The 22,938-nt window shown below is 34.0% G+C and overlaps 1 protein-coding gene and 1 long non-coding RNA gene across 5 annotated transcripts in view; one reads left to right on the forward strand and one right to left on the reverse strand.

Moving 5' to 3' along the window:
- LOC118189593 (uncharacterized) overlaps positions 1-22,938 on the forward strand; it is a 475,680-nt gene that overhangs the window by 92,387 nt on the left and 360,355 nt on the right. Inside the window, exon 1 of one of the 4 annotated variants that reach the window (XM_085825887.1) lies at positions 4,329-4,473. The exons of the other annotated variants lie outside the window; for them this stretch is intronic. The gene's annotated coding sequence lies outside the window, so the exon portion shown is untranslated. Of the gene's footprint in view, positions 1-4,328; positions 4,474-22,938 lie in introns of those variants that run through there. 4 annotated transcript variants of the gene reach the window in all.
- Positions 1-22,938, reverse strand: part of LOC146995207 (uncharacterized) — a 204,901-nt gene that overhangs the window by 9,046 nt on the left and 172,917 nt on the right. The window lies entirely within an intron of this gene.

A 22,938-nucleotide genomic window follows, 5' to 3' on the forward strand; every position in this document is an offset into this window, starting at 1 on the left:
AGATCAGCTCCATGTATTATCAAAAGCATAATTTATTATCCAGTTTTCAAATATGAGATACCTTTTCTTTACCAGTAGTGCTATCAAATAAAAGAGCTGCATCAAGACAAAACAGCTCCACATCTGCACACATAGAACAGCACACATAGAATTCTGTTAAAAAGATTTATGTTTCTACTTTTCTCTACACTTTCCAAATTTTTCGACAATTTTTATATTTATCATATATATTAATCTCTAGAATAATAGTGTAGTTCCTCAAAGGAAAAAAAATTAAAAATCTAAAAAGCTTTCAGATTTTATATTACACCCGAAGGGGCGTTTTTTTAACGTTTTGTGTGCTACCTTTATTTATTAAATATCATGCTCTTCGCACTTAAACCTATAAGGTATTTCTCCCGCCTTCTTAGCGAGCCTTCGTGGTTTAGTGGTCTGCACGCTCAGCGCTTAATTGAGAGGTCCGTGGTTCGATTCCCAACGAAGGCGTTGCATATTTTTCATCTCTTCTCCTTCCAAAAATTACCTAGTGTCTCTACAAACCATAAAATTCATTTCAACAACAATATCATAAAATATTTAAAAGAACATATATTTAGAATTTCCGATACACAGTCTCGCACGCTGGAGAAAATTTTTTCTCTTTCTCCGTACAGTGTTGCCATTGCTCGCTTTGAAATGGTTACATTTGTTAATAAAAAATTCGTTAAATTTTTACAAAATATGAAATTGATAATAAAACAAATTCCAAATTTGGGCTTCCAGATGCCCATATTCGGAGGAGGATTACGTTATTCAAAATTGGATGGCTCTAGGTACCGTAATTGTATCACAATGCGAGAAATATACATACATTTGTGCAGATTTTTCATTATTAAATTTCTTTAAATATAATACAGGGCGATAATATTTGGTGGCAACAGTTTAAAAAGTGATTCATCATTTATAGTGAATGAACGCAAAATGCCAAAGCGAAATTAATAACCTTTCTTAGCAAATTGCCTCTTTCGGCTAATAAATACAACTATTTCTCATGAAAATAGCTTAATAATTTTGTCCAGTTAAAAGTAACTAGGCTTCAGAGATACTATTATGCAACTGTTATCTATCTCGTTTGTTTTTCTTCTTTGCAGTTGCTATAGTGCCTTCTTTTTTGTAAATATCGGGTTGCGTTCTGCGTATGACGTATACCCTCATGATAATCCAGCCATTAATATCTCAATACTTACTCTTGAAGTGCCACTAAAGTTAGAATTCAGTGCTTGATAAATTGCACCTTAGTATTAATTTAACTTTTAAAGGTGACCACACATGTAATAAGTGGCTATCCCTAAATATTCATGAAATAATGAGAAGTGATGTAGTTGAGCAACATTACTAATTGCTTAGTGAAGAATTCTAATGATTGGTATACTAGCAAACCCTGTTGATGGCACCTAAAAATCGTTATTATTAATAGCACATTAAGAATAGGTTAGAACTGACTCAAATAACAAATCATCATTCAGAGGATATCAAGGAGTGATTTAAGGACCTCATAAATCTCAACGTAATGATAGTAATTTGCCTAATTGATAGAATCGATTTCGTAATATTTTTATATTTGAATACAAAGAGTGACGGGAGATAATTCGAATTTTCAGGCTGTTATGATCAAATTGCTATCGGAAAGCGGATTTTTTTTTTTTTTTTTTTTTTTGTCATACTAAGAGAAAATGTGCTAGTGCATTTTTTTTTTTTTTTTTTTTTAATTTTAAATCGGCCTAAAAAACTGAGAAAGGGAAAAAGGTAAATAAATGTTCAGCCTCAGAGCACTGAAATATGTATGAAAGTACAGGTGTTAGGATCAGTATTTTATTACTAGTCATTGTAAGATTATTAGAGCAAAAGGCCAGTTCCGAATGAGATATTAACAAAACGGCAATTTGCGTTGAATCGCAATAAACGGCATATCGCTTTTCAGATTATAGCTCCGTATTATATTTAAAGAAATGAAATAATGAAGAATCTTTATGAATGTGTGCATGTTTCTCGCACTGCAAAAAGCAACGGTACCTAGGGGAATCCAGTTTTTAATAACGTAGTCTTTCATCAGAATATGGGCATTACCTGAAAGCCCGAATTTTGAACTTCGAATTTGTTTTATTATCTGTTTGATATTTTGCAAACGTTAACGAATTTTTAATTAACAAATCAACGATTTCAAAGCGAGCAGCAACACTGTACGGTAAGAAACAATTTTATCTCTAGCGCGCGAGACCATTGGAAATTTTAAAAATATGCTGTTTTTAAATATTTTATGATTTTGCTGTTGAATCGAATTTTATGTGATGTAAACGCTAAGAACGTGATATTTAATTAATAAATCAAACGCAAAAACTATTAATAATAAAAAGATAAAAAAATTGTGGAGTTTTTTTAGTAACAAAACTGAACATTCATATGATGACCTGAGAAAAGACTGGAAAAAAAATAACAACGTATAAATCTTTACAATGAAGTAAGCCAATATATGTAAAGAAAATCTGAAAGGTTTCAGATTTTAAATTACGTCCAAAGGGGCGTTTTTTTAACATTTTGCCTGTTACCTTTATTTATTAAATATCACGTTCTTCACTCAAACCATAAAATTCAGTTCAGGAGCAATATTGCAAAATAATTCTAAAATGAGCGTATCTTTAGAATTTCCGATACACAGTTCCGCGCGCTGGAGATAAAAAGGTCTTTTATGCCCCGTAGAGTGTTGCCATTGTTCACTTTTAAATCGTTGAGTTTGTTACTCAAAAATTCGTTAAAGTTTTAGAAAATATGAAAGCGGTCCTAAAACAAATTTCAAATTTGGGCTTCCACATGCCCATATTCGCAGTAGGATTACGCCATTCAAAATTGGATGGCTCTATGTACCGTTGTTTTATCACAATGCGAGAAATATGCATACATTTATGCAGACTTTTTATCATTTAATTTCTTCATATATAATGCAGAACTCTAACATTCGGTGGCAACAGTTTGAAAAGTGAAACGGACATTTACAGTCAATCGACGCAAAATACGAAGACAAAACAAATAGCCCTTCTGAGCTAACGCTCCTTTGGGCTAAAAAAAGGGGCTAGTAGGAGGGATTACAACAGCAGACTGCGATCTCAGCGAGGGCGTAAAAAACCTTACCAAAGCCTTTTAGGCGACTGTTAAAATCTGAAACATTTCAGATTTTTTTTAAAATGAAACATAAGTAAATAAATAAGCGTAAAGTCTCTGTTTTTTTTTTTTTTTTTTTTTTTTTTTTTTTTTTTTTTTTTTTTTTATCGAAACAAATGCAGTTTTACATAGCATCTTTATTATAAACATTTTTATTTTAAATTTTTCAGGAAACTTATTTTGCAATTGAGCATTTTGCAGAAATATTTGGAAATATTTCTTGTACTATTAAGAGGATCAGCCGAAGAAGGCTCGACACTAGAGTAGGAAAGTATTGTAACGCATTTTCTCAGTAGGAAAGTACATAAATATAATTATCTAAGATTTTTTGCAAGCTAGTTTTAAAGGAATCTTTATGAAGAAAGGAGTGTGGCTCATTAGGTTCATTTCAAAGATTAGATTTGATCCATGAGATTGGCTAGAATTAGTTTAATAACGCTCGTGATTCTACAATTTTGTTCTTTAATAAAACACACACATATCTGATGCATAGTAGCATTTGATTTGGAAATACTATTTCGTGATTTTGCAATAAAATCATTACACCAAGAACAGCCACAGAAGATGAAATTCCAAACGAAATGTTGACCGAGACACTGCAACATTCAACTCTTCTGAAACACGTGTCTCATTCCCTTTGTGAAAGAAGAAGTCGCGCCGGCGGCACGGAGACTCATCCCCCCTCTCCCGTTCCCTTTCTCCCCTTCTAAATATACATAGAGAGATAGATATGAGTCCGCAAATAGCGACCGGGCGCATCGCCAGCCATATTCTAGCCCTTTCCAAAAGATAGCCCCTGTACGGTGGATTTTCTTGCAAATCACAGTGCCGTGAGACGCCGGGAAACACCAGCGAGTTCCGTTTTTAGAACACCGGGTGCGCTCCAGTAAAAACAATTGGGAATTGCCACAGGCTTTCCGGTAAATAGTAGAGAGGAAGCCGACAAGATGATCGAGACTAATTTTCAAGGCATAAATCGTAACCGTAGCCGCGTAGGTTCCACTGCGAAGCAGGTTGTTTATGTTTCATTGAGCGGAGAATTACATTGTTAAGTTTTCGATTATTAATGTCGTCAATAAGTTGTTTGCGCGTGGGGAGTTCTGGGAAGTATCCAGGGAAAGCGAAGGTGAAACTTGTGACACTAAATGAAATGTGCTCTGAGGTTGGTTACAAGATTCTCGATTCCCTAGGGGTGATGAGGATAGGAAACGTGTTCTTTCCACCTTTCTATGACATATCTTAACGGAAGGTCTACTTTTAACAGGCACTTAATTAAAGGTATGCACTTCGTACTATTTTAGAAATTTATGATGAAAGTTATCAATGTTTTTTTCTAAATTATACCTTATTGACTGTAACAAAGTTAACGACAGCTGAAGAAGAATTAATTTTAACCTATAATAGAAAGAAGTAGATAAAGTTTTGTGGGATGGATAAGACTCAAGCTGTACGAACAGGTTGTAAGATTTTATTTAATGAGCAATCAGACAATAAGAATGAATTATGCAACTTTATTTTATAAACGATGCGTTGTGGAACGACTGCAATGAGGCGGTAAGAAATATGTTATACGATTTTACGATATGTTTTACGATGTATCAGTGGTCTTCAAACTTTGACCACCCACGGAACCTTCAGAACTATAAGGTTTTTTTCAGGGAACCACATCCCATCCATAAAAAAATATATCTTAATTTAATATTTAAAATACATTAATATGGTTTAAGTATTTTGTGTAAAGACAACCAAAGAAAAATACTGCACTTTGTATTAAAAAAATTTAATTTAAAATTAATATAATTTGTTCATTAATACCATTAATTCCTGCTTCGTGTGTCACCTGTGTTTGGAGGAATTTAGTAATTAGAGTGTGTTGTTTTTTTTTTTTTTTTAACACAACTGTCGATGTCTAAATCTATTGATGTTACCTGCAGTCGCAACTATTAAAATGTGTTCGCTTCTGTCTGTCTGTCTGTTTGTTTGTTTATGGTACTATCTCCTCCGGAACGGCGGGGAGCTGAGTTTTGAGAGAAGTACCCTCGGAATCCAAAAATTCGTGGGAAGTCATTTCGACCTTTCCCATCTTCGTAGGACTTCGTCCGACGTGTGGTTTTTTAATTAATATCTCGGTTGATTAATTCAGCCGAAATGTTAATTGATAACTCTGAAAACGCTAATTTTAGCCCTCATCTCTCTGAGTGGCAACAGTCTCGCACGCTGGAGAACGAAAATCTGCGTATTTCCAATGTGTTGCCACTGCTCGCTTTCAAATCGCACAGTTTGTTAATAAAAAAATTTGTAAGTTTTACAAAATATGAAATAAAAATAGCAGTGCCAAAGATTTAATATATTATTTCAGATTCCAAAAATTCGTGTAAACGATTTTGACTATTTTCGTATTCGTACGATTTTAGTCAGGCGAGATATCAATCAAAAACTCTGAAAACGCTAATTATCACCCACATTTTTCCGAGAGGTAAAAGTCTCACGAAAAATCTACTTTATTTTATAAAATTTTTGTCACTGCTCGATTGCAAATCGAACATTTTAATTAAAAATTTGTAAGTTTTACAAAATACGAAATAAAAATAGCCCTCAGAAACATTAAATATATTATTATTATATTAGGTCACATTCTGACACTGAAGAAAGCAATCGATTGCATGTGACGTCATTGTATGTCGAAAGGTTTTCGTTAACGTCGGAAGGTTTTCGTCATTGTATGTCGAAAGGTTTTCGCTATAGCTGCTGTTGGTAACATTTTTGTTTCAAGCTAGTATAACTAACACGATATGTTACTGCCGCGTCAATTCTTTTACTGCTATTGAGAAAATATTCTTATATTAAATTTAGATGTCATACGCATTAATCATTAACAATAAAAATTATTTACAATTTGGTTGTTACTTGGAAAGAATGAACTGATTTCATTCATTTTGAAATGTTTCTACACATTTGCTCTTCAGCAGTACGTAGAACTTATAAATTTTGCTTTGGCTGCATGTTTCTGTTGCCAGATACAATAGGAATGATTTTTTTTACTTAAATATGTTACTTCGAATGTCATTAAAATGTTTATAGCTGTGTGAGAACCTTTTAGGTGTTCTGTATGATTCTGTAATTAGAAATTTATGAGTAGCCCTTTCTTAAATTTAATTTTAACGTTGGGTCTGTTGGTATGTCGATAATTTGTTCCCGTTTCTTCACTGGCAAGCATTCTGATTAATCGCAGTACTCGAACGGAGCTTTTATAAAATCATGCTTAATTTTTCCTTCTGGGAAATATTCTCTTATAGTTTTCTTCGATTGAAAAAGAGTCTCTCTAAAATAATAAATTTTCATATTTTCGTAAACAAAAAGAGCATTTTCAAAACTACCTATTAGGCAGGATCAAGAATAATCTAAATCCCTTTTTTTTTTTTTAGTCCAAAGGGGCTTTGTCTGAGGGACTATTGTTTTCATTCTGCGATTTTGCGTTAAGTCACTATAAATGCTCGTTTCACTTTTCAAACTGTTGCCACCAAATGTTAGAGTCCTGTATTATATTTGAAGAAATTTAATAATGAAAAATCTTCGTATATGTATGTATATTTCTTGCATTGGGATAAAACAACTGTACATAGAGCCATCGAATTTTGAATGACATAATCCTCCTACGAATATGGGCATTTGGAAGACCCAATCTGAAATTTGGAATTTATTTTATGATCGATTTCATATTTTGTAAAACTTCAACGAATTTGTGATTAACAAACTCAAGCATTTTAAAGCCTGGCAAGAAAAACCCCTTTTATCTCCAGAGCGCGGAACTGTGTATCGGAAATTCTAAAGATATTCTCATTTTAAAACTATTTTGCGGCATTGCTGTTGAAGTGAATTTTATGGTTTAATTGCAAAGAACGTGATATTTAATAAATAAAGGTAACACATAAAACGTTAAACAAAACGCCCCTTTGGACGTAATTTAAAATCTGAAACCTTTCAGATTCCCCCCCTTTTTTTACTTTACCTTTTTCAGATTCCCCCGGGAACTTTATGTGAACTGCGAACTTTATACGCGAACTGCATTATCAATAAATCTTTATTCAGTGGTAAAAAATAACGGAAATACATAATAAAAAATTTCACGATTCAATAATAAAATGAATGTAAAATACTTAATATGTAAGTAAAATTATGTTAACTCAGTCTACAATATTTTATTACATCGCAATATGTGTTGAATACATTGAAAGAAAAATGTTCCTTAAATGACAAAGTTTAACAGAAAATATTACATAAATATAACATTAATTTTTCACATTATTTTTATATAAGGAACTTTCTGATAAATTTTTGGTGTGTTATAAGAATAAATGTTATCATTAATTAGTAGTCTATTAAACATACGATTAATGAAACTATTGAATTGTAAAACAAAATTGTGTACTTATTATTTAATGATATTTTTATAGAAAATCGAAGAGTAAAATCAGGCGATGCACTTATTTTCCTGTTTAGAAATAGCCTTTATTTTCCCTTTCCGTCCCTTTTCACCGTCTAATCATCCCCCAAATTACGCAACATTTACATTCTATTTAATAATTCTTTTCTGTTCTGAAACTGGAGACAATTTCGTCTGATTTAAAGAAAATAGTATTTTTAGCTCAAAGGGGAGGTAGCCCTAAAGGGCTATTAGTCTCAAAAGCACATTTTGTGGCTTTTCACTATATACGACGAATCATTTTTTAAATTGTTGCCACGAAGTATTATCACACTGTGTTATATTTAAAGAAACTAAATAATGAAGAATCTGCATGAATGTTTGTATGTTTCTCGCATTGTGAAAAAACGAGACATCCAGTTTTGAATAACGTAATCGTCCACTCGAGCATGGGCACCTTTAAGCTCGAATTTTAAATTTCGAATTTATTTTATTATCTCTTTCACATTTTGTAAAACTTTAACGAATTTTTGATTAAAAAATTGAACGATCTACATAAAAAGCGAAAAACATAGTTAACTGGCTTTTATATATATGTTGAAGAGACAAATTTTTATTGATGTCTGTTTATACAGCTATTATGAATGCTGAGAAAATCTATAACCAAATTTTGTAATGTTTTCCTTTTCTTTATTTCTAAAATCTTAGATAAAGCTCCATCTGTGTCTTTTCCCTTGATAAGTATCCAGGTGTGATCAATATTGCATTCTAAGAGCGTGAGATAAGGTTTCGATAACAAATATCTGAATATTTTCTCAGCTTCACAGACATGCTTTTACGAAATTGACGTATATGCTTACAGGGAACTAACTTGATTTCTTTGTTCCGAGCGCACATAAATTTATTAAACTTCAAATTTATAATGTATGTAAATAAGATCATTCGTATTTATTGCATACCATGTTCTTGTGCTTCCTAGGAAATTAAAAATGTAAATAAAGTTTTAAATTATATTTAGTGAAAATCAATCTCCTCAGTTATTTGCCCTAGAAATACTACAGAAAAAGCATTCCATTCATTCAATGAAATCCAATGAAAGGAAAGACATATCCAATAATTTTACAATATGAATTAAAAATGTTCAAGTAATTTTAATGAAATATAAACAGCCCATTAAAATATTTCTCCTGGACTTAAAGGAACAGACTTATGTTAAATTTACACGCATAATGTTATACGCACATTATAGATTTTAATTATTTAGTTGATCCCATCGCTAGCGGAGCGGTACAGATCGTTGAACGCTGGAAGTGTGATCTGGTTTCTGTTCCAGGCAAACAAACTGGCTGCATGGTTAGTTTTCCTTATGTGTGACGTGAATCAAGCCAGCTTCCTTTAAAAAGTCTCCATAAAGGCATCCCTCCTTTTAAGCTCATGTGTTTTCCTTGTCTGATATCAGAACAAGCCCACGAAATTAACCATGGCAGAAAGGCAAGATTGAGTCTGTCGTTTGGCAACAGGCTTGAGCACCATACAGTTCCGCCCCCAATTTTGAAGGATGGCATGCCGGATGGGAAGAGTCTGAGTGTCTCCAACCTCTCTTCCCCTATCAACAACCTCTCTAGAGGACTTTTGGATCGCCGCATGCTTTGAATCCCCCCGTGATGCACAGACACTCTACATTTACAAACATCCATGCCTTCTCTGGGATTCAAACCCGGGCCTTTTGGGATAGTAATCAGAGTCGCTAACCACTTACCCGTCTTGGCGACAAATATACAGTATGTAACATAAAAATATTCCGTATGATCAAAATTTCTTTAAAGGCCAGTCTGTAGTTAAAACAGATTTATTTGAATAAGGTAAAGTAGCGAAAGCTATCTGCTTAAGGGGTGGAGTGCCTTCGTACAGGCTTTTCTGAGGGAATATAAGTAATATCCGTGCTACACATGAGGAGCTCCCGCATCCAGCCTGTTCGCCGATATTTGAACTCGGGTCAAACTACCAGTATTTAGCGGCTTTACTGCTAAACTACTAGTGCACTTTCTTGATAAAGAGAATGATTTCGGCTTCAGTGTTGATGGCGTGAAGAATTTCTGCTCGGTGCTTTAAAAGATCACCTTAATAATCTAACTTTATAAATAAATTAAATTAAAAAGCAAAATAAAAAAGCATTATTTTTAAAAGCATTTATCCTGATTTTCCCAATTTGGGGGAAAAAATGTATAGTTTTTATTGCAAGAAAATTTTGAAAGAATCATTGGCCTTACTTAGGCATTATTTTTAGTAAATATATTAAATAACAACAGGTCACCAATACTGCCGAAATGAAAATCTTAGTATTTATCCTTTTCCGGGTTTAGATTTAGTTTATTATGGCAAAGTACACTAGAGCTATCTGCCGAAGGGAAGGTATGCCTTCGCGAAAAACTTTCTAAGGGAACCTGCTTCGTATACTCGTTACACATGGGAAAAAACATGAAAACGCCCAAGCAGCCAGGCCGTTCTCCTACATTCGAGACCAGTTCGAAACTACCAGCGTTCAGCGATTTTACCACTCGGCCGCTGGTTTGATCTTTTGAGAAAGAATAGGTAACTGCTATTTTAAAAGAAAAGATTTTGTTGCTCAAATTATGTAATAATTTCTCTCAATCCATTTAGATATGTAAAAAAGAGATTAATTAAAATAATTTTATTAAACAAAATTTCATGCTGAATATAATAAAGAGCAAGCACCAGCGGCTTTATTCTATGGAACTAATACTTACATACCAGTTAGCATCCGGCAATATATCGCCAATAATTATCTTCCTCTAAAGCCCCAGGGTTGCTACAAAGTTCTAAAAAGTCGTTAGTATTATTATTGGTAATATATCGTTGGGTTCCGGCTAATGTAGAAACATCCTAAAATATTTGCACTATTCTCAATGTTTCTATGCATAAATGATTGAATATGCAATCAAATCAAATTCAGAGCCCTTTTTAAATCCAGGCAAAGGTCAATGATTTCATAAATCAAACAAAAATAGATTACAATATAGTAACAAGATTTGTTTTTTCTTTCGCACGTAAATTAAAATTTCTGTCCGTGTATAAATATACTAGAAAGCTCGGCGATCATACGAAATGACAGTTGTTCTAGATATTGTAAATTTTAATTAAAATTATTTGTGCAAAGGTGTCTGCTAATTCAAACTGAATTACCCAGGGCAGGCGGCGAGGACGCCCCTTTACTTACTGCCCCACGGGGTTTCCCCCTTTCTACTTGTTTCACTGCTTAAAGTAGAGTGCAATGAAGGAAACCACTGGCGGTACATTTCTTAAGACCCACCGTTAGCTCAATAAATAATAAAATGTTAATTCACATGTCAAAGATCTCTTTGTACACAACATTTCTTGTGTAGATCTTTACATCCTGTTGCGTGCGTACGGGTTCGTTATGAAATGAATGCACAAGTCCGATGAAAAATGAACAAAAATTTATTATTATCACAACAAAAATGCTTAAATTTTCTCAAATTATCATGCAGTATTACAATATCTCACAGTAGTTATCTTTTAACTACTCAAATGTCCAATAGAACGTAATTCAAAACAGCTAAAGAACGCTAATCCGCGAATTCGCTACAATCAACAACAGTAGTTTTCTAAACAACAACAAACTAAACAACTACTACAAACTGAGATGTTTTCCTCCTTTTATAAGATTTTAAAATCACGCGCTAGAATTTTCCAGCACTTTCTCGAAATCAAAAAGAGATATTTATTTATTTAACGCACGCGCTCTTGTATTTTTAATTTTTCCGGCTTAGCTTTCTTTTAATATTCGTCACGCGCTGCACTGCGCGAGAAATAAAACCATTTAATTTGTAATTGAACTAACATTAGCTTTTTAAATACCAAATTCGTAACACTGTCCCCTTCCCAAGGACTGCACGTCCCGGGCAGTACAATCCCTGGACAGGAAGCTAAACTTACAACTGTGGCATAAATGCAACTGAGGCATAAACATTACATTACAATATCAAACAATATAAACAATAAATGCAATTACTAACTTAAACAAATCAAATGCTATCAAATACTAAATACAAAACAAATACTAAATACAAATCAAATACTAAATACAAATCAAATACTGAATACAAATCAAATACACATTTATAAACAAAAAGGACCATGGTCTGATACTATTTACAATTATTTACATTACGTACTATGGCCATAGTAATGAGCTAACCTGTCGTAAGAGTTCGAAGACTCACGGATCCGAACCACGACGTCATTCGTGTTCAGCACTGTATATGGACCATCCGAAGGTGACTGTAATTTAGGGTTCAATCTTTTTCGTTGAATTGGGTTCCACAACCACACCTTGTCTCCTTTGTTGGATCTCTGTCTAGTAGCTCTTGTGTCGCATCTGGTCTTCACTTTCTCCGTCGCCAAGTTCACTCGCTTTCGTGCGGAACGGTGCATCACTTCAAAACGGGCCTTGACATCTTGGATGTGTTCCTCAGGCGATGAAGGCGCATCCGTACGGCGATGAAACAGGCGGTCACAAGGCAGACGAAGGTCTCGACCGAAGAGCATCTGAGATGGAGAATAGCTGGTAGTCTGGTGTTTCTTTTCGACCCTAGCATGATTTCGGCTGTTTCTCGAGCTGGTTCTTTCGGACAAAGCGTCGGCATTTCCAGGTGAGGATCCCTTCTTAGGATGGATAGTCATGTCTTCAGATCCTGAAAGCAGTTTGTTGTTTTTCAAGTCTAAGGAAAAATTGTATTTCCTTAAAAAGTCCAATCCGAGTATGCATGGATCTGTAATATCCGCCACATATGCTGTGTGATGGTAGGCGGCACTTCCAAACGTGATGTTTACGTTTAACTTCCCAGTTATGTCGATCTTGTCACCAGACGCAGTCTGAAGGGTAACACAGGATGGCGTCCAAATAAGTTTATCTTTAAACTGTTCAGCTAAATCTTTCCTAATGATGGTAACATTAGCTTCTGTGTCAATGATCATACTGCAAGGAACTCCATCGATATTCCCATTGATGGACAGTCCGTTATTGTTGCCACTCACTGTATAAATTTTAAGAGCTTTAAAACAAGGTTTTTCACTATCTGGCAACCTCCGTTCCTCGATATGGTCACTAATTTGTTTACTGCGTTGTTGCTGGGAAATGGTCTTATTTTCCGTACCTCGGGCTGTTCTGCAGTTTCTTCGTATGTGGCCTTCAACTCCGCAGTTCCAGCACTTTAGAATTAGTTTCTTTTCACTTCTGTTCCGTCTCAAGCCACTGACTTGCCTGGTAAAATCATCTGCTTTATATTCCGTACCCTGGGGTGTTCTGCAATTCCGTCTTAGGTGACCTTCACTACCACATCTCCAACACCTTAGAGCCACTTTCTTCTCGCTCCTACTCCGTATCAAATCTTCGACTTGTCTGGCTAAATCATCTAACCGAGCCATCAGTTGATCCACTGGCTCATGGACTCGCACAGCTCTAACTGGATGGCGGTCTCGACGGGTGGCTTGCTGGGCTGCCTCAAATTTCATGGCATACACTAAAGCGCTTTTCACATCTTTAACATCCGCCATTCGCAGTGCTTTCTGTATTTCAGGGTCCCGGATGCCATCGATGAAATATTGCAGGGACAGGATTTCCCTTGTTTCTGTCGGGCACTCCGAAAAGGCGTGATGTGACAGCCTTTCAACATCCGTGGCGAGCTCCTGAAGCGTTTCGGTGAGCTTCTGTTGACGAGATTTTAATTGGAACCTGCTGTAGTCTTTTAAACATTTCTCGCCGAAGCGCAGCTCCAAAGCGCCGGATAGAGCTTCGAAATCTAGCCTTTGATTTTCGGGAAGCGTCTGCAGGATATCCGCTGCGTCTGCTCTCAGAGAAGCGGCGAGATGACAGGCCTTAGCTTGGGAATCCCATCCATTCGCATCCGCAACGATAGAAAATTGTGTCCTATACACCTGCCAGGAGGTCTTCCCATCATATGTAGATAGTTTCAGAACGGAACGAGCAGGCATCGATAAAAATTTGAAACCTTCAGAATTGTTTCCTACCGTCGCTATGCACTTCTTTAGGCTGTCAACTTCTTTGGCGACGGCAGCAGAAACCCTATCATCAATTTGTTGTTCGACGGCAGAAACTCTCTCTTCTATATGTTCTTTTACAGAAGAAATTCTTTCTTCTACTTGTTCTTTTACCGAAGAAACTCTTTCTTCTATTTGTCCAACTTTAGTTTCAACCGCGTCTATTCTGCCTTCCATAGCCTCAAATTTATTTTCTATTACGCAGGTAATTTCTCTTTTCATTTCGTCCTGACCTGCTTTCATCTCGTCTTTAAGGGATTTCATCTCTTCCTTAACGCATTCCTGGCCCAATTTCATTTCTTCCTTAACGGATATTTGACCAGCATCCATTTTCTCTTGTACAGCTTTTATATCTTCCTTAACGGAGTTGACGGCTCCTTCCATCTTTTCTTGGAAAGCAGCAAATGCAGTCATCATTTGCCTGAATTGTTCTTCCATCGCTCTTGTTATTGGCATTCAAATCCCACTTCTGACACCAAAAATTGTTGCGTGCGTACGGGTTCGTTATGAAATGAATGCACAAGTCCGATGAAAAATGAACAAAAATTTATTATTATCACAACAAAAATGCTTAAATTTTCTCAAATTATCATACAGTATTACAATATCTCACAGTAGTTATCTTTTAACTACTCAAATGTCCAATAGAACGTAATTCAAAACAGCTAAAGAACGCTAATCCGCGAATTCGCTACAATCAACAACAGTAGTTTTCTAAACAACAACAAACTAAACAACTACTACAAACTGAGATGTTTTCCTCCTTTTATAAGATTTTAAAATCACGCGCTAGAATTTTCCAGCACTTTCTCGAAATCAAAAAGAGATATTTATTTATTTAACGCACGCGCTCTTGTATTTTTAATTTTTCCGGCTTAGCTTTCTTTTAATATTCGTCACGCGCTGCACTGCGCGAGAAATAAAACCATTTAATTTGTAATTGAACTAACATAAGCTTTTTAAATACCAAATTCGTAACAATCCTTTTTAAGCTCGCCTTCCAGAGGACCATCCATTATTTTTAATTTTACGTCCGTTCTTTCACGACAGGCAATATAAAGTTGACCGTGTCCAAATGCAGGCTGAGGTAAAAAAATGCCAACACGCATAAGCGTTTGGCCCTGAGACTTATGGATGGTCATAGCAAAGGCAAGTTTTACAGGAAATTCTCTACGTCTCAATTGAACTGGCAACCCTGTGCCGCGACAAATTCACCCCATTGGCTAGTACAGTTACGCAAGCAACCCATAAACTATCGTTGACAAACAGACACTTAAGCCGCATATAATAAAGATATTTATTTACTTCATTTTATTTGTTCTTTCATCGTTACCGACTTTTGTCGGTTGCATATTTCTGAAATTTATTGTATATAGATGTTAAATTTATTTATTAGATGTTAAATGCACGTGCTCTTGTATTTTTAATTTTTCCGGTTTAGCTTTCTCATAATATTCGTCATGCTCTGCACTGCACGGGGAATAAAACAATTTACAGTTACGCAAGCAACCAATAAACTATCGGCAACAAACACTTAAGCCGCATAAGATTTTGCTGGATTCGGATATGTAATCATAATTTCGTATTACGGACGGATTTCTCTTGGCACGTAATTAATATTTTGTGAGTATGCGTATGTTTTGTATACGTAGTGAAAAATGAAATAATCTGAAATTTCGATATATGTACGATTTTCTGTTGCATTAAGTGTGAAAATATCTCTCTTATGAGTCCAGAAAAAAGCTATACTGTATCTCTAGGTATTTTGATATCTCTTCTGAGCATTAAAAGTTTTAGAAAAGGTGCTCAGCAAGCTTACTGTAATTCGAAGCGAGATTGTGAAATTAGCTGACTAGCAGTCTGGGTGATAGTGCAAAAACTCAAATTTCAAAGATATATTGTATATTGTGGCTTTAGTTAACTTCGAAAGCTCACCAATTTCCCTCCCCCCCAATTTTCTTTTTTGTTTAGTCCAAAAGAGCTATTAATTTCGAAACAAGATTTGTAGTTGTTTCACTTTTCAATCCAGTTCGCTGCCATTCGGAAAAACGTGAGATATTTTTCGCTCGTATTTAATCTATGTGTTACTAATTAACAAACTAAACCACTGTATATTCCGGCGTATAACGTGCACCTATAATTTCTAACTAAATTTTTTTTTAATTTCTAGGTACATTCTCCGTATAACGCGCATCCTTTTCTTTACGAAAAAGCCTGAAAGATATATGTTCTTACCTTTTTAAGTTATCCATTCGAAGACTTTTACTGGGTTTTTGAAGAATGGTAAACTGCGAAAAAAAAAAAAAAAAAGAAAAAAAAAAAGAAAAAAAAAATTGGGACAGTTCTGTATCTCCCGTTCTAGTAGGCCAATTAACGAAATTCAACTTGCGTTTCCCATGTCTCGAAAGCTCGACTTCGGATATGTATTAGATTTATATGTAACATTGTTCTAATATAAGTATTTTGACACAAAATCGGACTTTTTCTGAAATGGCATGCCAATTTTTTTCCATATTTCCATTCTACGGCTCAAATTATGCCAAACTGCCAAGTTGTGTAAAAATCGCACGAGCAGTTTTTGAAAAATTAGCTCTCGAAATTTTAGCTCCTCAATGTTAATTGAATTTGATATATATTTATTAATATCTCTTCTTTATTAAACTTGTTTGATTCTTCCTTTCATATATCGAAATTTAGGTTCATTCCAAATAAAATTCCCCTATATTTTATGATTTATTTTTTAAATTTATATTTTAAAATCATTTTTATAAATTTTTCGAAAAAAATGTTTAATTATAACCTAAGTTTTGCCATCATCTTAAAGTAGACGTATTTCTAAGCATATCTGAAAAAAATTAGAGCTTTTTATTCAAAATTTCCTAAGAATACGTGAATTTACATTTTGGCGCGTTTTGAAATTCGGCGTATTCATTATAAGCGACAATAACGAAAATGTGATTTACGCACGTTGTTAATATTATTTGAAAGTATGAACGATGACTTTTTTCCGCTCGTGGATAATGAAGAAAAAGGAAAGGAAAATAGGTTGCCAAATAAATTACTCTTGGCGCAAACTGAAAAAAAAATTCGCCAAGATAAATTTCTCACCAAAAATTGCAAAAGTTAATATCTAGGCATAATTTGAGTCGTAGAATCGAAGTATGGAAAAAAAATTATATGTTATTTCAGAAAAAGTGCGATTTTGTGTCAAAATACCTATGTTGGAACACAGCTATATATAAATCTAATATATATCCTAATTCGTGCTTTCGAGAAAAGAAAAACACAATTTGAATTTCTTCAATCGGCCGAGTAGAGCGGGAGATATAGAAATGTCCCACTTTTTTTTTTTTTTTTTTTTTTTTCCCCCGCAGTGTACATTGAATTGACAGAGTGATAAAGGGAATAAGTAATATGTGTGGGGGAAATATGTTGAAGGAGGTAAATAATTCTGCCCAGAGGATGCTTTGTAGTCAATGAAAAAGTGTGCAAGAATGTTATTATACTGTTTCGAGAAAAGAGGAACTTTATTTGAGTTAATAATGCATTATTTGAGTTAATAATGTATTCACGGAATTATCAGTTAGATGTTTACTTTTCTGCAGTCATTTGAAGCTGTGATTTTGAAGAGAACATCGAAGGCAAAGAAGGACAAGGAGACCAAATGAAATAGTGTTTAAAAGAAATAGTGTTTGAGTAAATAATAAATATGTGGGAAGTAATTAAAGGAGACATAATTCAAAAATCATTTAAAACTATAGTATATCTAACAGTCTAGATGGAACGGAAGATGATTACTTATTGATGGATCAGAGTAACAGTGGTGATGAAGGTGAAACAGAATTTAATGCCTGAAAATAACGGAAGACAAATATGACGAACCTTTCGTGTTATTAGATAAAAAAAAATTAAGTTCATAAGGAATTTCATTTCTTTTAAGCAAATAGCATTTAAGTACATGCAGAAATCTAATTTTTGTACACTCATCTTTTCCTTATTTTTAAATCGATCACTTTTATATCCCATATATAACGTCCAACCGTAAATTTCGATCTTTTATTTTGTATTAAAAGTGCGCGTAATACGCTGGTATATACAGTATATAAAAGCAATAGATTCGGCTCTTAAAATATTATTTTCTTACTTTTTGTTCTGATTGATTTAAATAAATTCGCATTTAATTCTTGACATATCTAACAAAAAAAAAAATTTTACAGAACTTAATATATAAAATGTTTCGACGTTCGACCTCGTCCATCTCTATCGGCATTCCCTACTGATAAACCATACTAAACTTTAAAATTATTAAAATCTGAAACCTTTCAGATTTTTTTTTCTCTGTTCCTTTTGTTTTTCTTTCTTTCTTTTCTTCTTCTTTCTCTTTTTACCTCTGTCTTACAATTTCCTCACACTTTATGCAAACACTTCTGTTATATATATACAGAGAGAGCTCTAAAATCTAAATGCTACAACAGTCCCATTTACAAAAGAGCTATCTAAATGCTATAGCATTAGATAGCCATTAGAGCCAGTGGCGTAGCTAGAACTCTTAGGCCCCTGTGCAAAACGTTTTCCTGCCCCCCTCCCCAATAAATTTACTGTGCTTAAAAAAAGGGGTGAAAGTGCAGAATCGCCCATTGCTTGGAGCATTTTTGAGAATTGCACATACTCGGTATCCATGTATACATCGACCTATTTTCACTTTAAAAAAACATCCTAGAATTGCACAAAAATGGCATTTTGAACTCCCTTGACTTTATCCATGTACACATCGACCTATTTTCACTTAAAAAGTCGAAGAAAATTGACACAAATCCAATTCTTCTTACTCTTGTAAAAAGCGCCAAACAAATAAGTGGGCGATTCTGCACTTTAGCCAAAAAAGGGGGAAAAAAGTCTAAATTTGCGGAGACTTTTAAATAAAATCCAGTAGGTTTTACATGCAAGTATATTTCGAGTTTCTATATAAAATTTGCGCCAATCCAAGTTTTTAGTAAATAACTGGTTATGTTATAAACTGACAGACAACATGATAGGTAAAGGTACAAAAAAGAAATTGCCCTAATATATAGCGCTCTGTGATCAACTGAGCTTACGAACATGACTTATGCAATAATATACAAGTCATAAATAAGAACATTTGTAATGTAAATGATACATTTGATAAATATAAAACATATTTATCATAAATTTCATAAAGAAAACTATTTGAACATACAATATTTTTAGAAAATATGTATGGTAAAGTTTTGCCTCCTTTCTTTTAAGAAAACATTTTGGTACACTAAACTACTCAAATACATGATTTTTATTCGTATTTTAAGTTTAAATATGTAGATGTAGTTCAGCAGGACATTCATAGGCCCCCTAAGCCTTTGGGCCCCTATGCGACTGCATTCCTTGCATACCCTTATTTACGCCACTGATTGGAGCTATATAAATGCTGTAGCAGTCCCATTTACAAAATTTCAACGTTCTGCGGCTGCTCATTTTTGAGTTATGCGAAATGCAAACAATACGAAAAAAATTCCATCTGAATCCATTTGAAATCCATTTTATAATCCGTTTTGGAAAAAAAAGAGTCCTTTATTCTGCCAGTGTGTACAGATGTGACGCAAAAATATTCATTCAGATGGATTCCAGAGCAGTCAAAACGGCAATTTTCGTTGAAATAAAATATCCAAAATTTTTCGCGATTATAACACTTCTTTGACTTCGTAAAGGACTTAAAAAAAGCAACAATATTTTGCGTAACTCAGTTTGAAGTCTAAAATCAGAAGAATAATTCAAACTCATCCAAAATATTCCACTTTAAAGTTTTCTTACCAGATCTTTTGTAAAACGATTTCGAACGTTTAATAGGTTTGTTTTTTTTTTGGGGGGGGGGCACTGGCAGCGTTTTTGGTACTAAAATGTTGATCTACCACAAATTTAACAGAAACAAGAAAATTAATACACTTCTTAATCATTATCATTGAAAAGAATAATAATACGCTAAATTTGGCATCATGTTAGTGCAAAAAGCATAGCCTAGCGAGTACAGATGCATTGAAGACAATATAATAAGTATTAATCCTTTTTGTTTAGTCTTCCATTTTATAATGTGAATCCGATTTGTAGTTAAAATTAATTAAAAATAGAAGTGGAGTAAAATCCGGAAGCAAAGAAGTAAGTACAAGAACAAGTCACAAATATATATAAAAAACGTCCTTAAAATTTATGCTTCAGCATATCTATACATAGGATTTGTATATAATAATGAATATGGCATGTAAAAAAAAAAAAAAGAAAAAGGAAAATAATGCTTCTGTTTCGGGGTATACAGAGGCTATTCGTACATTATTTTAGACGATTTTCCTCTGCTATAAAAAATCGTCTGCTTTAAAAAAATATTCTTAACTGCAACTATATTTTTGAAAGTGTTGTAGACACATTAGGTAATTTCGAAGCAGGAGACATGAAAAATGAGCAGTGCTCTCGCCGGGATTCGAACCACGGACCTCTCGAATACGCGCCGAGCGTGCTGACCACTACACCACGAAGGCACGCTTAGAAGGTGGGAGAAATACCTTATATACTCCCACTTTTAAAGGGCGACTGGAGATTAGGGGACCCAATCGCCAAATCCTGGTCGTGAAGAATTATCATTCACCACCTTTTTTAGTTCGGGCGCCAGTATAGGGACATTAGACATTTTTTGAAAGCAGGGGAGATGAAAAATGAACAATGCGCTCGCTGGGACTCGAACCACGGACCTCTCGAATACGCTTCAAGCGTGCTGACCACTACACCACGAAGGCATGCTAAGAAGGCGGGAGAAATACCTTATAGTGTAAATTATCGTCTGCGACTTGATAATTTTGTTTTCATACAAAATGGTGCTTTTAAAGAAGCAGTGGACAAAAAGCTATGTTTATGCTCTTTCCGAAGAAAATTATTCGTATTTAGTTAATAAAAAAATGTTGTGAAAGTCATGATTTTTCCGTATCGAAATACGAGTATAATACTATCAATAAAAAAAGGAACAAAGCGTCAGAGTTTGGATTCAAGGAGAAAAATTGTTCAAATTACATATCCAAAGGGAAAAACGGTATGTTACGAAGGTAAGAACTTTTGCAACATTTGAAACATGTTAACATTTTGCAATGTTAGAAGACAATATGCGAAGTCAAAGTAAAGTTGCACAGTTATTAAAATGCTCAGTGTCAACTGTAAACAAAGGGATTAAATGGGGTATTGGAAGCCAGATATCTTCAAAAAATAGTGATTTCGAATTTTTGCATTTTCAAATTCTCTACACTTTTAGCTTTCAAAAAATACAATTCTTTAATCTCTATGAAAATTAGTTATTGTAAAAGATCTAGTTTTAATTTGTCTTCGAATACTTTGATAAATGAGGACTTTTACATAAAAACGCATTTTTCTCCAAGCGTGATTTTTTTATATTCGGTGTACCTTTTCTTAGGAATTACTGCTCATGCGCATCTAAAATTTTTATGGCTTATTTATTATGTTTCCCAATATTTACTCAAATTAGCTTTTTGTGATAAAAATTAAAAAAAAAAAAAAAAAAAAAAACCATTGTGTGAGAAAAGTGCTAAATTGTTCTATGCCTAACAAAATATCCTGTAAATTATTCTAAAATTAAAATGTTTCAAAAGCTCATTTCAGTATAATCAGATAGGTATAATTTAATTACACAAAATATTTCAAGAAGCGTGTATCTACAGCAGATTGATTTTTGATTTGTTGAGAACAGACACATCAAAAATGCCCAATTTAACATTGTCGGTATAGGAGTTTCCAACAATTTGAATCTTAAAAGGGCGAAACACGTAATATGCATTGTCTTTCTCCCCAATATATAGCCGAAAGCAGAATGCACTGCAGAAATCTCTATGAGAAACAATTATTTAGATAAAAATTAAAAATTAAAATTAAAAAAGAAAAAAAAAATCTGAAAGGTTTCAGATTTTAAATTACGTCCAGAGGGTTTGTTTTTTTAATGTTTTGTGTGTTACCTTTATTTATTAAATGTCATATTCTTCGCACTTAAACCATAGAATTCAGTTCAACACCAACACCACACATTATAATCATTGGGTTTGTTAATCAAAAATTTGTTAAAGTTATCCAAAATATGAAATAGATAATAAAGCAAATTCCAAATTTGGGCTTCCAGATGCCCATATTCGTACGTTAAAATATGGAAACGTACGTTATTCAAAATTGGATACGTTACGGAAACGTACGTTATTCAAAATTGGATGGCTCTATGTACCTTCGTTTTATCACATAGAAAATATCACGAGAAACATTTATGTAGATTCTTCATTATGTAATTTCTTTAAATATAATAAGGGCGATAATATTTGGTGGCAACAATTTGAAAAGTGAAACGGAAATTTATAGTGGCCCAATGCAAAATGCCAGAACGAAAGAAATGTTGTCACAAGTAGTTGAATTTTGGTTATATTAATATGACCACAATAAAAAGAGATCCACTTATTGCTATCAAAGAGAAGCAAAAAAATCTGAGAACATAGTTCAAAGCATCTCAAGAAAGTTTTTCAAAGGGATTTATGATTGTTGCTGGTTTTTGATACAACAACAAATAAAAATTAAAGAGAGGGGAGGAAACTTATAAAGTCAACTCCACATATTATTAGGTGCATATTTTACATCAAATTTTAAGATATGAAATTCATTCTCTTTACCCACAATGCCATTAATTAGTAGAACTACATCAAGACAAAGCAAACAGCCGCACGTCACATTCCACTGTTCACTTCCTGAAAGAAATGGAACAAGAAACGTGTATCAAGACCATGTGTACCAAACCTGTATCAAGACTCTTCACTCATATCTCCGCTAAATCTCCTGATGTATAATCCACGGATTTTTGCGCTTGTAGATTTTTGAAAAGAATTTGGCCAAACGTCGGCCTAGAATCCTCCTTGGACTTTGGAAAGCTGTTCTAGAGGAATGGGATAAAATACCTCTTTCGAAACTAAAAAAGGCTTTATTTTCTTGGAAATTGTGGTGTAGAAAAATATTGAAGAATAAATGGTATCATATGGGACGTTTAGAACACAAAACTATGCTTAAGATATTTCTGTAAATGCAATAGAAATCGTCTAAAAATGTGCGAACAAGCACTGTAGGACTATTTGTTTACGCAATAAGACATCTCAAATCTTCCTCGAGTTTTACTATCC

This window comes from Stegodyphus dumicola, chromosome 10 (assembly GCF_044657685.1).
Source record: "Stegodyphus dumicola isolate Sdum_Otavi_A_Nest chromosome 10, ASM4465768v1".
Classification (NCBI taxonomy): domain Eukaryota; kingdom Metazoa; phylum Arthropoda; class Arachnida; order Araneae; family Eresidae; genus Stegodyphus; species Stegodyphus dumicola.